At 47.8% G+C, this 16,716-nt stretch overlaps 1 protein-coding gene across 6 annotated transcripts in view; it reads right to left on the bottom strand.

Annotated features, from left to right (window-relative positions):
* Positions 1-16,716, bottom strand: part of SVIL (supervillin) — a 235,007-nt gene that overhangs the window by 118,716 nt on the left and 99,575 nt on the right. Inside the window, exon 1 of one of the 6 annotated variants that reach the window (XM_040451071.1) lies at positions 8,748-8,830. The exons of the other annotated variants lie outside the window; for them this stretch is intronic. The gene's annotated coding sequence lies outside the window, so the exon portion shown is untranslated. Of the gene's footprint in view, positions 1-8,747; positions 8,831-16,716 lie in introns of those variants that run through there. 6 annotated transcript variants of the gene reach the window in all.

Raw genomic sequence — 16,716 nt, forward strand, 5'->3', positions numbered from 1 at the left:
TTGCATGGAGTTTCAGGGGTCTTCTAAAGTCCTAGGGGAGCTCAGCACCAAACTAATGAATCCCTTTTTGTACAGATCAAAGGTTTGAGTTAAGTACAAGTAATTCAAAGCCATAGCCCACGTCTTGGAGAGCCAGTCAGCTAAGAGGTCAACAGAGATAGAAACAGATATTTAAAACGGGGGGGGGGGGCGGGGGATTTCTTTAACAGGATGGACATAATGAATTTACCCTTTCCCTAAGAGACAAGAAGCAGACAGGAGTCAATCAAAAGGAGACAACAAGGTCAAAACAGACCCCAGCAGGTGTCTTCTCCCACTCCACTCCCATTTGCCTATGCTAACCCCAGCCCTGGGAGCTGTCGCTTCCGGTAAAGAGCTGGCCAGCTTTGCAACTACGAGATTTCTGTAGGGAGAGAAGCTCGTGGTGATGGGGCAGTTAGGACAAGCTGCCATTGTCCCTTCCGTCCTGGGAGGCTGTCCAGAGCCTGCATCAGGTTCAGAAATGAAAAAGAAATCACTTAGACAAAGAGACATGAACTTGAGGCTCCTGTTTGTGGTCACTTGCCACATAATTAATTCAGGCTCCTCCTCCGTGTGCTCCTCTGTCCCACAGGCAGCTTTGGTTCTTCAGCCATGACCGCTAATTTCAGGAACTTAAGAAGTCTGTACAAAAATTTTGGGTAGAGAAAAGTGCCGCCCTCCCTAGTTTCTAGCCACTGCATCTGTTTTGGAAAAAACACCAAAGAGAAAAGATGGATCGAGTCTAAAGCGTTCAATCATAAAGCTATTTCCCTGAGATGCTAAGCTGTGGCCATTAACCCCCAACACCGAGTAAACTTTATTATTGAAGAGAACGATAAGGCAGATGACGTGATGAATGTCATTTCAGAAGAGGAATTTAAAATGGAGAAGTCGTTTTGGAGCTCATCCAGTCTAACCCTATACTTTACAGAGCACAATGGAAGTGACTTGTCCAAGGTCACTTAGCCCATTTGTGACAGCCTTGGAGCCTGGGTCCCCTGGCTCCTAGGACTCTGTTCTTTTCCGCTGTAGCACCTTGCTGCCTGGTGATGTTTCCTTCCTACCACACACATGACCTCACCACTAGCAAGACTCTACTAGAAAACATGATCAAGATGCTAAGAGTCTCCAAAACATCTTGGGTCAACAGGAAACCATTCAATATTGCCTGATACAGTCCATTCAGTAAGTCCTAACACAGCACAAGCCACAGAGTAAGGAAAGCCCTAGGAAAAGGTGACATACTGCTCTGACCTTCGGGAAGCCACTTCCTGTTTTCCATCCACACCATAAGTGTGTCTGCCAAGGGCAGTGCATATTCCTGTCATCACACTGCACTAGAATTAATTGAGCAGTACTAGGCCACGTCTCCAGGGTTTGGGCTCTCTGGCTCCTTGCGGGACAAAAGCCCACTGCCACCAGCTCTGCCGGCCTGTCCCCAGGCACCAGCCTTCTTGGTCTGCTGGCCTGCCTAATAAGGCAATGTGCAAGGTGACTGGCCGGCTTATAGGTCACCCACTGTTTACTGTGAAAATTCTGGACTCACAAGCAAGAGCCTACCTTTTGGCAGACAAAGGGTTACCCTTTGCCAAAATCTCTTATTCGGTCCATTTACATAATAATAGATACTGGTCTGTAGAGCCTGCCAGATTGGACACAGGGTCGCTTGCAGGGTTAAAGGAACTTGCCTTCAGCAGGTCTGGAGTAGCTAGGCTTCAGGGGAAGTTTCTTTGCTTCTGCCTCCCCCAGCCCCCTTCCCAGGTCCCTCAGAGAACTCACTCCATCTCTGGAGCAACTTATTTAGCATGCATCCTGACTCCTGAGGCGCCCAGACTTCAAAAATAGCAACCGGACTGTCTCCAAATAGATCGCATGTCCTGGGTACTTAAAGGGAGTCACTGGGTCAGGTGCAGGAAAAATCCTTAGCATCCCAGAAACTATGTGCTGGCGGGGGGGAGGGGGGGAACGAAAGCCAAAGCAAAACAACAAAACCCCAAACTTCTGTCTTTTCAAATAAGGAGGTGGAGCGGTTGGCCAAACCCTGCCTGAATACAAACACCCTTTAGTTATTTTCGATGCCGTGAAGGTCCGGGCTCAGAGACTCTTCCCACCCCCGGCTCCTGAGACTTCTACACATTTGGGGAAAGGATACCTCTGTGGTGATTAACTGCGGCACATTCATCACTGCACAAATTTCCTTCGGCTTTCAGTCTCTTTGTCACTTAGAAGGCATTCCACCCTCCGGCCCACCAAAATCTGATATGTCCCAGGAGAGTTTTGAACAGTACGAGCATTTCAAGTTTCAACAGCAGCCTGGCGATGATGGGATGGAGCCAGATGAGGAAGCATCAGGGAGCATGAGGTCGCAAACCTCGAGGACGGTGTTCACCAGACTATCAGTGCACATACGAAGGCCAAGATACAGCCCAGATCTGTAACCATGGTGAGCCGAAGCCAATCTGACGGCCTCAGCCTCCCACCCGGGGCCAGCATCCAGCGTTAACACCCTTTCTGCGTAAACACACAGTTCCTTTCGAACCAGAGAGAGCCCGACAAGTAGCAGCCACGCTCTGCTTCTCAGAGGAAAGGAGTTGAGAGTATCTAAAATGACGGTTAGGAAAACCGGAGGCCTACGCACTGCTGATATGTTGGGGATAAAAATGTTAGATCAATTTCTGGTTTTCACGAATCCAGGGTTTACCTACTCAGTCCCTACGGGATGCTCCAACAGAGGCATTCAGGAATCCCTGTCTAGATATTCGTAACAAAGAGAAAAAGCAAGGGGTGTGGGATACTGAAAACCCAAAGCTTGTCCTTAAGCTCCTGGAAAAAGCAGCCTTGGAAAGGAGAGTTTCAAAAACACACACCAACCTCCATATTGTCCTAACAAGCCTCTGTCCTCACAACCTCAAAGGAATCGGCTTGCACTCTCCTTTACCGCCTCTAAATTAGGCAAAGTAGGCGGGAACCACAGGGGCCCCAGGGTGTGGGCAGACCCGGGGGTGTGGAGCTGCCCTGGGTCCCTGTCCCCCCTAAGAAGGCAGAGAGAAATCATAGGGCGGCAGGTGTAGGCCACCAGCCGCCCGGTTGGCTTCTATGTTTATTTTACTCCCGAACAGCTAATTTCCCATTGTTCAAGGCCAAGTTAGAGAGCACTGAAGCATTGTTACTCCCTTTTCTTCTTCAACTGCCAGCTCCTGTGGCTGTTTGATTCCTAATTAGCACTTCTAGGGAGAGTAGGCCAGGAAAAGGAAAGAAGGGGCGACTCCTAGCTACTGGCCACCGACCCCTGCCAGCAGCAGGCTGGGCAACCAGGACCCCTTGAGGAGAAGGAGGAAGAGACAGTGAGAGGAAAGGGAAGGCGTGGCGCCTGCAGGGTGACCTGGATCTACCGTGGAATTCCTACGTGGTCAGACCTCAGGGCGCTAGAGACTGTGAACTGAAGACAATAAAAAAAAAAATCATCAACAGGGACAACTGAGCTCATCTTAAATTTATTCTAATTAAATGTCGTCAAGAAAGAAAAAGTCCTATCTTCCAGTCCCTGTGACTCTCTCCTGAACAGTAAAGATATTACTGTGCTCGCTGGCGTTGCCATCCTAAGCAAGGTTGTCCAACAGGTTCGCGCACAAGAGGTGTATTCATGGACCTGATTCCATTAAAGCAGCAGCTGCTCATCAGTTTGAAGGTATATGTATTCAGTCAACCTCCAGTTAACAGAACTACAACCACAGCACTGTCCCCCTGAAATTAAAACTGTGCCAGGTACAATAGGCTGCACGGTGGATTTTTTATCAGATCACTTGGTGTTCAGACGAGCAAAGAGCTTTCTCTTTACCATGCACATTGCATCGTTGTTTTTTTGTTTTGTTTTGTTTTGTTTTGTTTTTTGGCTATTAGACCGTGTAAGCTATTTGATTGGGTGGCAGAAAGAGACTTTAAAATTATTAAGGACTAGATCTTCATTTGCTGCCTATTTATATAATACTTTGTTTTTAAGCACATTGTCAGGCTATTTTTATGGATATATTTTTACCCCGGACACATGCTTACCCTGTGTTCAGCTTAAAATATGCTGATACAGCTTTAAACTCCCTCCTGCAATGCTGATTTAACTTAGCCACCGCTATCCACATCTGAGAGTATTAGTTCAAGAACTAACCTTTCTTTTTAAAAAGAATTAAAAAGACTTGATTCCTTAACTGCACTATTTCGTCCCCTAGTGGCTGAAAAGAGTTGACGGATTTTCCAAAGTCCACTTTACAAAACACCCGTTCTTAAGCGGAAAGCATGAAGTCTGGACGCTTTTGCTGACAGCAGCTTTAACATCTCTGAGATACATACGAGCTGAAAGGTTAGGAAGTGATTTCATTCATTTACTCAACAAATAATACACGAAGTGTCCTAGAGGCCGAGCCCTGTTCTGGGGCTGGGGAAACAGAATGAGTAAGGATACAGGAGAAAATTCCATTCTAGTAATAAATACGCAAGTATAACACAATGTCCCACATGCCCAGTGGCCTTTTGTTTTAATGTGTGCGAAATACATGTTACAGGAGCCCACTATCGGATACTCGGGAAACATGAGTGATTTTGTCCTGCTAGTCCGTCTCTTCAACGTCTTCTCTGTCACTGTCCCCTCCCCTTTACCTTTCCCTTCGCCCAGGCAGCCTCAGAGCTGGTTCCAGGTGCCCTCAGCAAGCATCTGCTAAATAAAGTGACCCATGAAATCCAAACTAATGACGCTTTATTATCAGCTAAATGAAAGGGCTTTTGCTGTTTTCAGTTGTCCGTATCGTAAACTAAAATACCGATAGTTATAAAAGTGAGGCAGGCTCATGAAAAAGTAACAGGTCTCTCTTTAGACATACAAACTGAGGCAATAATATATTGTTTTGTGTATAAACATCACGGTGCTGTGAACATCTGATTCAGAAGCTCACATCTGACGAAACCATAAACATGCATTCCGAGGCTGTAGCACGCTATTGTTTCACTCTCCTGTCCCCCACCTTTCTGGAAAGTGGCAGAACCACAACTAATGCCATTCCGAAGTGAGTTCTTACAAGACGTTAGGTGCTCTGGGATGTGCCAGGGTAGCAGAGATCACTGTCGTGCCAACTTGGTGCACTGGCCTTGGCCGCGGGACGCTCCGTGCTGAGAAGGGCTCTCGCCCACCACACGTGGGGAAGTACAAGTTCACAAGACCAAGGATGACAGAGTCTCTCAGGAGCACAAACTCTCACAAAAGCTGAATACCTGTGGGTTCCCATTTCTGTTTGAAATTCTACCTCACCTGCCCGGATGCTGTTCAGTTTCTTGCTGCTGGGATTTTTTTTTCCCCTTAATGGCGAGGTCTCCACCATGGAGATTTAAATGTCAAGGGGTCCACAGCTACGGGTCTCTGTTACTTCTGTAGGAAAAGGCAGGTGGCGTCTCACAAGACCCACTGCGTGATCTAAATTAACAAGACACGGAAACAGCTACTGTTACAATATTCAAAAGTGAGCTCTGGCAGGTAAAATGCTGACTTGGAAAAGAAAGCCTAGTGGATTTGCAAGCAAAATCTGTGTGAGCGCTATACTGTCCCTATAAACAAAATTCAAACAATTTACCCAAATGTTTCTATTCACTTATGTTCTACCTCATTTTGGCAGAGCTAGAGAAAGGGTGGGGGCCATCCGTGAACTTCAACCCGGTGTCCAAATTTAAAGGAAACAAATCTCCACAGTTCTAAATTATTGATTTTTTTTAAAGCTTTAAACAAAGGCAGGGCTTTGGATATTCGGGTGCACATCACAAGTTATCAGAAATAGTGACCCAGGCTTAAACATACCTCAGAGGTTGTGGCCCTCATCTCTGTGTTATACTTAAAACTTCTGATAGCAGCCCTGTTAAGATTTGCATAGTTTGGGGGCACTTGTGAGAAAAGGAGGGGGGGGGTCTGTAGTTTTACACTGAAACTGTATCATAATGTTTTATACAGATGTATACAAATGTTTTGTACAAATTTCACCCGATTTTAAAAGTGCAAACAAAGCACAATTGGTCCCCGGGTCTCCTGCGGACTCTGAGGGGAGGTTGGAAGTAAACTGGTAAGTGCCTGACCTTTGCCCTGAAACCTGCACATGAAGAGTATCAGCTGCTGTCCCTCAAGTTCCCAAAAAGCTTCAGTTGGGACCTTGGCGCAGGGGGAGGGGGGACACATCTTATTCTCCCCACCCCACCCCCCCCACCCCAGCCTCCAGGAAGATTCCAGGCCCAGGGACCCAGTTAGTTCTCCCTCAGACTCAGGTCCTCAGAATTCAGGTGGCTTTCACTAAACTCTGGCCAGGCTGGTTACCAAAACCCGAATATGTCAAATACTTGCTACTCCTGACCCCCCTGCTTCCTTTATCACACCCAGGAACCCACAGCGCTTGGGCAATTCACCTCCAGCCCAAACCCTCTAAGGAAAAGAATGAAACGTTACAGAAGTTCCCAAGCTGGCCACAGATTTTATAATTATTGAAATAGACTATCTACAATTATAAAGTCATATAATATATACTTTGAATAGTGTGTCCAACTTAATCAAGAGTGTTTAACACTGTATACATATTAAGCTACAGTCAACACACAAGTCCTATAATTTTTTTTAAAAAGAAGACAGTATGGGGGCGCCTGGGTGGCGCAGTCGGTTAAGCGTCCGACTTCAGCCAGGTCACGATCTCGCGGTCCGTGAGTTCTAGCCCTGCGTCAGGCTCTGGGCTGATGGCTCAGAGCCTGGAGCCTGTTTCCGATTCTGTGTCTCCCTCTCTCTCTGCCCCTCCCCCATTCATGCTCTGTCTCTCTCTATCCCAAAAATAAATAAATGTTGAAAAAAAGAAAATTAAAAAAAAAAAAAAAAAAAAGAAGACAGTATGTTATTAACTGTACAGATTCCAAACCCTATCCTTGGAGATTCAATAAGCCCTTTCATTCTTAATGTACACCCAGTTCTAAACAGCTTGGTTGTCTGATTCCCCAGCCTCTGAAGAGATGCTGAGAAGCTTCTGGAAGGTTAAGAACGCTAAGGAAAGAGGGGAGGAGGAGCTGGCCCAGTGCTGGAGGACTCCTTCACATCTCCTTAGGTATGCCTTTGCTACCCAACATCTGCAAAGCCAGGCAGTGAAAGTCCAAACTAGATTGGTCTCCTCCTTCGTGGAATTTGGGGTTCTTGTACACGGGGCCCCGGAAGTGGCCCCCTCCATGTTTCCAGGACTGAAGACAGGTGTGCACAGCCTCAGGGAGCACTGAAAGGAGGTTTGCCCGGAGAGCAGGTAGAGCGGTCCTGTTCCCAGCGAGCCTGCTAGAGCCGACATGCAAGGCCTCGCGGGGCACAGCGTGGGGACGGCACACTGACAGCAAGGACACTTACTTACGCAGGATGGGGACACAGGAACAGAAGGGCCATAGCCCCTCCATTGAATAGAAAAGGAAAGGAATTCCATTCATCCTACTACTCAGTTTCTCGACGGGGAAAGAATTAAGTACGCCCAGAACAAACTACCCTTTGGGTGGGTAAATCTTTTAAACTCCGTTTTAAAGACATACATACAGATCGCACAGGGGAAAAGCCCACAGCCCATTCTTGCTCTTGGTTTCTACCTGTTCCTACCCCGCGGGCTGGCTCCACCCCCACTGTCCCACACGCCTTCTTCAAGTGCCTCACAGTTCCACGTGATCGTGATTGTGTCCATGGCGCTCACCACAGGACTACAGGCACCAGGCCACCGGTCACGGAGCACAAACGGAGCGACCCACCTCGCCAAACTGCCCTGCGGCAGGTGCTCAACCCTCTGGGCCTGCTTTCTCCTCCTTCCCTTGCCCCCAGTGGTCACTGGGAGAACAGCAGCTGTCCTTCTGCCCTTGCGGCCTCCTGTGGGTCATCACTCCTCAGGTCTCCTTCAGAGACCATTCCAGAACCTGCTTTTCCACAGTGGCGCATCACGAGGTGGTGGTTTGCACGTCTCGTGCCCCTTCCCCTCGTGAGAACCTCCCCCTGGTGACAGCTCAGCTGCGCCAGGTGGACGCACCTGCCATTTGTCTTTTAAAAATCCCTTTCCCATGGCGCCTGAGTGACTCTTGATTTTAGCGCAGGTCATGATATCACGGTTTGTGAGTTCGAATCCTGCATCGGGCTCTGCGTTGACAGCATGGAGCCTGTCTGGGATTCGCTGTCTCTCTTCTCTCTCTCTCTCTCCCTGCCCCTCCCTGCTCTCTTTCTCTCAAAATACATAAACATGCGGGGACACCTGGGTGGCTCAGTCGGTTGAGCATCCGACTTCCCCTCAGGTCATCTCACAGTTTGTAAGTTCGAGCCCTGCGATGGGCTCTATGCTGACAGCTCAGAGCCTGGAGCTAGTTTCTGATTCTGTCTCCCTCTCCCTCTCTCTCTCTCTCTCTCTCTCTCTCTCTCTCTCTCTCTCTGCCCCTCCACCGCTCATGTTCTATCTCTCTCAAAAATAAACACTAAAAAATTAAAAAAAAAATAAATCAATAAACGTAAAAAAATAAAGTAAAAATTCCTTTTCCTCTGGGTACAGAGTTCATGGTGAAAGCACTTCACAAGCCGTCAGCAAGAGTGGTGAAAGGGTTTGGGGAACGATGCCACAATTTGTGAGGTACGGGTAGAGCCCGCTGGACCTTCAGCCAGAGGGGTCACCCCATCGGCCCCTGCGCTCTCCCCTTTCCCACCTCCTTACCTGTGGAAACCAAGTTCTTGCCCCGTGGCAGGTACAGACAGAAGTTGCCCACGGCAAGGCAAGCATAAATCAACACTTGCTCTTTCCACGTATACAGCCTTCAACGGCACACGATGTGCTTTCAATACCTCACTTGGTCTTCACTTCACAAAAATGGACATTGGCAAAGGGTTTTGTCATCGTCAAAGCCCTTCAGTCAACGTGGCTTCACATGGTCCTGCTGGCATGACGGGGAACTCCCCCGGTTCCCCGTTCACAGATGAGGAAGCGGACCCCCAGAGAGGCTACGCCAGAGTTGGCGAGAGGTGAGGAAAGCACACAGCTCACCCGGGGGGTCCCCAACAAGGGTGTGAGGCTAAAGAAGGGCTGTCCGACCCGAAAACTGCACAAAAGCCCTGGCTCCCTGCTTGAGGTTTTGAAGGCAGAGGTGACCAACCTGAATGGCAGGTTCAAGTCTGGAGCCTGGCAGCTCCCGGCTCTAGTTCCCTCTCCCTCCTTCCCTCCACCCTCCCTCCCTCCTTGCCTCTCCACTCTCCCACTTCAGTGAGGACTTTCAGAGACTTTGAAAAGGATTATCCCAGGGGCGCCTGGGTGGCGCAGTCGGTTAAGCATCCGACTTCAGCCAGGTCATGATCTCGAGGTCTGTGAGTTCGAGCCCTGTGTCGGGCTCTGGGCTGATGGCTCGGAGCCTGGAGCCTGTTTCCGATTCTGTGTCTCCCTCTCTCTCTGCCCCTCCCCCGTTCATGCTCTGTCTCTCTCTGTCCCAAAAATACATAAATGTTAAAAAAAAGTTTTTTAAAAAAAAAAGAAAAGGATTATCCCATATGTTCTAAACCCCAGCAGCGACCACCTCTGCGGTGAGCAGGGCACCGGGCCTGGAAATGTGCGTCTTGGGCTATTGGGAGAAGTGCCTTCCTTTCTTCTTATGAATCATGTGAAAAGCCTATTAGGCTTTATTCAAAACTGCTGTTTTTAAGTCTTTGCGATCCTGGCTCTGTAGACACTGGACTCTGGCTAAGCAAAGGGTGAAGTGAGAAAGAGATGGAAACAAGACTCTCGCTACATTCTTCTGGTGACAGATTTGGAACATGAGCTAATGCACAGGCCAGCCCTGCCAAAGCTGAACAAAAACAATGCTATCTACAGCTGCCTCGGGGCATCTTTCTGAGCACAAAATAGCCTCTCCCCACTCCCTCCCAGAGGCAGCTCAGGTTTTTTTTTTTTTAAGTTGATGCAAGGGTGTGGATAAACTTTGCAAGCCAATATATCATTTGGTTTAGCTTTAGAAATATTTGATCATGCTGATTTGGCAAAGAGAAAAAAAAAAAAAGCGTTCTCTAGCAGGAAAAGTTGGTCTCCGCAGTAACTAGTTGGAGCAAGTCAGTAACTATTTGGAGACACAGACAGAAGGGGAGTCTCAGGCTGACTGAGGGTCTGACTCTCCCCACGCTGAGTTCAACCCTTGACTCCTGAGCTTGACTTTGGCCTTTGGGCAAACTCACAGGCTAACAGCTGCTTTTTCCTGTTGCCTAGAAAATGTAGAACAAGTTCTCAATCACAAGACACTTCTTGTTTCTCTTTTCGTTTTTTTCCCCAGTGTTTGCTCAGTCGTTCTTGTACGTTTTAAATTGTTTTGAAGCCCTCCAGTGGGAAGCACAAAAACGAAAATCAATGCCCAGACGGTCGCCTGGCCAGATTTGGGTTCCTCGTGAGTTGCGAGAACCACAGCCCACAGGGCAAATGTAATTTATAGCAAATGTGAAAGATGTTCACGAAGCTTACGTTAACTAGGATATTGTTAACTGGAGCCCTCTTCTGTGTCATTTGCTATTCTGAATGCCTGTCATTCTGAATGGACCAAGTGGAGGTAGGGGCAAGGTATCATTTACATGTCGCCCACGAATGAACTGAGAAAATACGCTACAAGTAGCAAAAAAGGTGCTCTACTCTTTAGCACTTTGGGCGAGATGAAATTCTTGTAAGAATCACTGAAAAATTTAACTTTCATTTGGAACCTCATGGTAGCATTACCTTTAGGGATGGAACGGGCTTTGGAAATCCTCTGGATTAGCCGATGGTTCTTTAACACAGTGTCAGACCCTCCTCAAGAGCCTTAGCGCCCCCCTCCCCCTTGCCCCAGCCACACCCCAGAACCGATGGGACCAGAATCCACAGGTGGGATCCAGGCTAGGGGATCTTGTGAGAACTGCCCCCAGAGAGATGTGTCGGGAGCAGCCTGGGGTAAGACCCGAGGCTCCTTGAACCTCCCCATCTGACGAAGGAGCCCACACAGGTTGGCCAAGGTGGCATCAGCAGCAAAGGCAAGACAGCAAGAACTCAGGAGTTTCCTTTTTTAAACACCAGCAACATTTACGTGGTAAAGTTTGTCGCCAGGTGGTGTATTTAAACAAGCATTATCAGTGAGTATGTGATTCAAATACTATGTCCCAGAACTTGGGGAGAAAAGGACCCCACTCGAACTCCTGGAGTGGAATTATGCTAAAAAGTTAGCCAAACAAGTTGCCAGTGAACCAGGGAAAGGAGGAGACGAGACCACGAAAGGTCATCCTAACTAACGGCCCTCTGTTGCACCGCATAGCCCGCTCCCACGCCTCCATGCTAGGGGACCCCTTCTGTAGCAGATCATAGCTCGAAGGACCAACAGACCCAAATTACATTGATACGTGTTACGATTAAGTGCCAGTTCATTTCTAACACACAGATGGTGAGCAAGGCACTTGCAGAAATCAAGATATAACCACAGGACACAGGCACTCCCCTGGTGTCTGCTGTGCTCTCTTCTCTAAAACCCTCTTTCCTGGCTCCATTTTCCTCTGTCATTAATCTACATTACTCATGTGCTAACTTGAAAGCTTTATATTTTGTTGTGGTTTTCATCCTCTGTATCACAGAAACATGTTACTACAATTACACAAGATTGTCATCCAAAGAAAATAGCTAACACCACCAGCATAAATAAGTTCCCAAAGACACGAAAAACAAAACAAATCCCCCCTAGAGTTTTATTTGTTCAGTTTGTTTTCCAAAATACCACATGCCACGTTTTAATCGAAAACCAACGCACGCATCAGATTTACACATCAGTTTTACCAAAGGTCTTGCCCTGGGCCCATTTCAGGACCGAACCCATGGCTTTCAGCTCTGATACCACCATAGGCAACTAATGACAGGACTTGGATCGGACTGAATGCAAAGAGCTGCCCGGAGGTCAAGGGCTTGGGCTCTTTCAGATAGACAAGAGTTCAAACCCCAGCAGTGGCGTTTTCCAGCTCAGTGGCTCCGGGGTCAATTATAGCCCACCTAAGACGGAGGTTAGAAGGTTGTTCTAAGGATCGAGGACACTCCCGTCTATGATACAGCTTCCGGCTCCACGAGGCTACCTGGTGCCTCAGCTGCTCCCCAAATCACTCTGGCACTCCTTCCCAGCACACATGTACACACATCGTCACCTGTCCAGTCTGTGCTCTTGGACCCTTATCCAGTTTTACTCTAATTGTTTCTCTTTTTACCAGCTCACGGTCTGCTAGGATCACTGTAAATTCCACTTCATCCAAATCAGTGAGTGTTTGGGGGTCTACGTGAGAGATCTGCTAGCGATCTTTCAAAACACGGGACCCTGGATTATCAGGTTACGTTTCGATCTTTTCGCGTTTAACCACGTATGGGGCTATGAACAATCCAAAACACCCGTCCCTGCCAGCACAGCTTTGCCTATGCTGCAACAGTTCACAGACGAGGAGAACACGTTGGGATGTTTCACCAAGCACCGCGCCCCCCCCCCCCCCAACGTGGTATAACTTCCAACACCACTGCCTTGCCTGCCACGCTTTCACCCGCCGCTCCGGGGCAGGCAGGACCCTGGGTCCAGGCTCCACCAGCAAGAAAGCCCACGCTCTTCCACGAAGGGGCTGGGGCAGCTTCAGTGTTCACCACCACAATGATTTTTAGAAGAGAGGACACACAAATGTCTCCATTTCGAATACAATATAAATGGGTGTACGGTCCCACCTTCTAAGCAAACACCTGTAAATGTGTGAACTTGGCAAAGCTGCAGTTTTCATGGCTTTGTAATATAATGTGTAAAGATGAAAACTGTCAGGTCTGAAAGAGGACTACATCTAATGTTAAACGGAAAGCGGAGAGAAATACCAAAAAATTCTTTAGAATCTCTACATTTCCACTAAGATGATGTGGAAGGACTTCCCCAAGGGCCTGATTACTGGATGCTCAGAGTCCCTTCTTTCCCCCCCTTGGAGGTGCCTTTTCTTGAGTTGAATGAAAGCAAGTGGTCACCAGGGCACAGTTGTGCCGTGAAAAGCAGTTAGTCCCTGTGAAGGAGTAACCCTGTGACAGCCCCACAGCCCCGGCCCTTCTCTCTCATCCTCTGACCTAATACACAACAGTGGAATTGCAAAGAACCCCTTCTTTCTTCCTTATAAAGAAGAAAATAAGGGGCACCTGGGTGGCTCAGTCAGCATCCCACTTCGGCTCAGGTCATGATCTCATGGTTTGTGAGTTCATGCCCCACCCGGGGTTCTCTGCCATCAGCACAGAGCCTGCTTCTGCTCGTCTGTCCCCTCCACCCCCTCTCTCTGCTCTCTGCCCTTCCCCCGCCGGTTCTCTCCTCTCTCTCTCTCTCTCAACTTAAGAAAAGAAGAAGGAGAAAAGAAATGGGGAGGAGAGAAGTTAGTACTTTGGTTTCCCGAAAGACTAAACATAGCAATCTTTGTCTCGCACAGAAGGAGTTCTGTTGCGCATGGTGTGAAGCTGACAGGTGCGGATGTGCAGTTTTTAAAACAAAAATGAAAAAGGCATCCAGCAAGCAAATGCTTGAAGTCTCAAACACAAGTAAAACGGCTCTGGCTCCGGGCTAAAAACTCTCCAGAGAATCAGGATATAATTTATGGCCAGACAGTTCATCTGATTTCTTCACCTGTAGTTTTGAAACATACCTGGTATTCACATTTATTAGAGCAGCTGGTTGGACCAGGAAGGTGATGAAATGGCAGAGGAATGGCTGAAGGGAGCCTTCCCCCTCACAACACTTGCAAGATCTTACTTAATCCAAGTACCCATCTAGAGCTGGTCAGACCACATTCTGAACAAAACGTATATTGAAAAGCACATTTAATGGGCACCTGAGGCATATGTTTTCAAATGACCTAACTGTTATTTTTGGATTTTTACTCGATTCGTATAAAATTATACTGCTAATAGATGTAATACATAAAACCAGAACTTGATCTGCAAAGGTGACTCTATGTCCTGAGCCCACAGCACGGTCTCTTAAAACCCAGCTTACGTTTGTAATTTCTTGATTCATGTGATTCCAGTGAAGCTACAAAGTAGGAGAAGGTTTGCAGGGAAACGTGCCAGCCCTCTCCTTGGTTTCCTAGTGCACGATTAGTTTCTGGTCGGTCTTTACAGACTTTCTTTAGGCAAGAAAATACGAGCAAATGCTTCCCTGTGCCTTTTGTGCACAAACACAGAGCACCCTAAGTGATGTTCCTTGGGGATCTGTCCCTACAGGTGCACAGACGACATCTTCCCACGTTGCCCTCATCTTGTCACAGCTGCGCAGTAGTCTATCATTTACCCACCCAGCCCCCTGTCGATGGGCATCGAAGTCTGCTATTTGACACAAAGCTACACTGCATAACCTCTGATGTAAGTAAACTGCCCTGCACAGACATGGTGCCATTTTCATTCCCATCAGCAATGGTTCTTGGTTCCCCAGCTCATAACTGACTTCTAGATGTTCGCTCTACTGAGGCTTGCTGGTCACAGTACATTTTTATTTCTTTTACTCTGAATGCCAATTGAGCACCTTTTCACCTGATTTACACCCATTTAAATGTCCTCTCTCCCATTTTGTGTGTTGTCAGTTTAGATGCTTTGCCAATTTTCCTCCAGTGCTTTTTTTTTTTTTTGCTTTGATTTGGTTTGGTTTGGTTTGGTGTGTGTGTGTGTGTTTAGGATTTCTGGAAGTTTACATATTAATATGTTAATCACGTATCTGTGATAGGAGCTGCAGGTAGTTTTCCTAGTTTTTCTTTTCTCTTTGGTGGTTCGCACCCCCCTAACCCCCCCCCCCCGTGGGAAAGTGGTGGAGTTTTTTAAATACGGTTAATTTTTATCAATCTTTTATTTCATGGCTTCTGCACTGTAAAGCAGTAGGGAAGGTCTGCCAAACCTACAGCTATGAAGAAATTTTTCCTGTTTCATTCTAGTACTTAATTGTTTTATTTTGAAAAAATGTAAACCTACATAGAGACAGTGCTACGATGAGCACGAGGTACGCCTTTCTACTTTTTTTTCAAATTCTTCTTGAATTATTGAGGAGTGTTTTACAGATTTCTACACCTAGGTTTCAGATACTTCAGGTTAAATCATTCCTTGATATTTTATCCATTTTATTGCCTTCATAGACATGGTCTTTCCTTCCTCTGAGGTCTTCCAGCGGGATGTCTGCAGGTACAGCTTTTAACAGTGTCAAGTTCTTGTTCTCTGCCTCAAAAGATGCTCAGAGGCCCAGGTTCACCTGGGCTGTGACCCAGGCCACATCCCTGAAGCAGAGCTGGGAGCAAGCCAAATCAGGCCACAGCCTTCCTGAACTACTCCAGTCCCATTCATGGGCAAGGCTCAAGGAGATGGGAACCTGGAATAAGCAGAGGAAGGACAAAGCCACGGGACCTGTCTCCAGGTTTTCTGTCGAGCTTTTATGCAACAAATAATTTGCTCTGTGATTAACTGTATTGCAAGACAGGCATCTACTGACAACTTGTTTGCATCTCTACAGAAGGTCACAAAAGGCCCTCGGTGATCACTCAGGCTACCTACAGACGTGCAGCTGGGCAGGACTGGTTCTCTACTGGGAGAGACGCCTCGAGACAGCCGAGGAGAGGACTGGCGTTATCTCTGCAGCAGAATCCTCTCTCACTGAAGGCACCGCGCTGCACCTGCTTTCCTTCCTGCACATCCAAGCAACCCCTCGGGCTGGGCGATCCTGCCCACGCCACCCTGACCCCTTCCCTTCTCTTCCTGCTGCCGTCAGTGTGCTTCAAGACTTGTACAATCCCAGCCTCCTCACTACCTCAGTAGCCCATCCTTCAGCGGCCCAAAGTCCCAAGGTTTCCTGTGGCCAAGAAACACACACCCCTTTTCTCGTCATTCAAGGCTCTCCGTTGACCGAACAATGTCCATTCATGGTACCTTCATCCGCCCTTCCCTCTTGCCCGCCAACCTCCATCATTCCACTTGTCAAATTCCTACCCATCGTCTACATCTGTGAAGTCTCCGTGGACTCCCTCCCGGGCCTCCACTCCCGTGCCTTGTGACACAAACTGTGTCCCATCAAACTGTGACTGTGTGTGTGCACGGCACCTCTGAGCTTCAGGGCTTCCCGAGGCTCTCCAGTACCCAAAGCATGGCTTGCTTTCACATTTCCGAGTTACACTGGTGTGTTTGCCAGTGAGTAATACATAACGATAATACCCACAAGGTGCCTGAGAGGAAGGTTGCCTTCTCCTCCCTCAGTTCAGTGTCTACACCGATGACAATCTCTACAATTCAACAGCCTTACCCAAATCCCTCTCAATGTAATTCGTGCTTTACTTTCGTTTGGTAGGAAGAAAGCTCGTTCACTACCTTGAGAACACCGCTCCTTCGCATTTTTTGTTTTAAGGTCTGAAAGCACTCAAAAGCCCCTCTCTCTAAAAGATTTAACTGTTTCAGGGGCGCCTGGGTGGCTCAGCCGGTTAAGCGTCCGGCTCCTGGTTTTGGCTCAGGTCACGATCTCGCAGTTCGTGGGTTCGAGCCCCTCGTCGGGCTCTGTGCTGATGTCGTGGAACCTGCTTCAGACTCTTTCTCTCCCTCTCTGCACCTCCCCCCACTCATGCTGTCTCTCTCTCTCTCTCTCTCTCAAAATAAATAAATAAATAAATAAACT

This window comes from Herpailurus yagouaroundi, unplaced genomic scaffold, assembly GCF_014898765.1.
Source record: "Herpailurus yagouaroundi ecotype Mexico unplaced genomic scaffold, PumYag 203, whole genome shotgun sequence".
Taxonomy (NCBI): domain Eukaryota; kingdom Metazoa; phylum Chordata; class Mammalia; order Carnivora; family Felidae; genus Herpailurus; species Herpailurus yagouaroundi.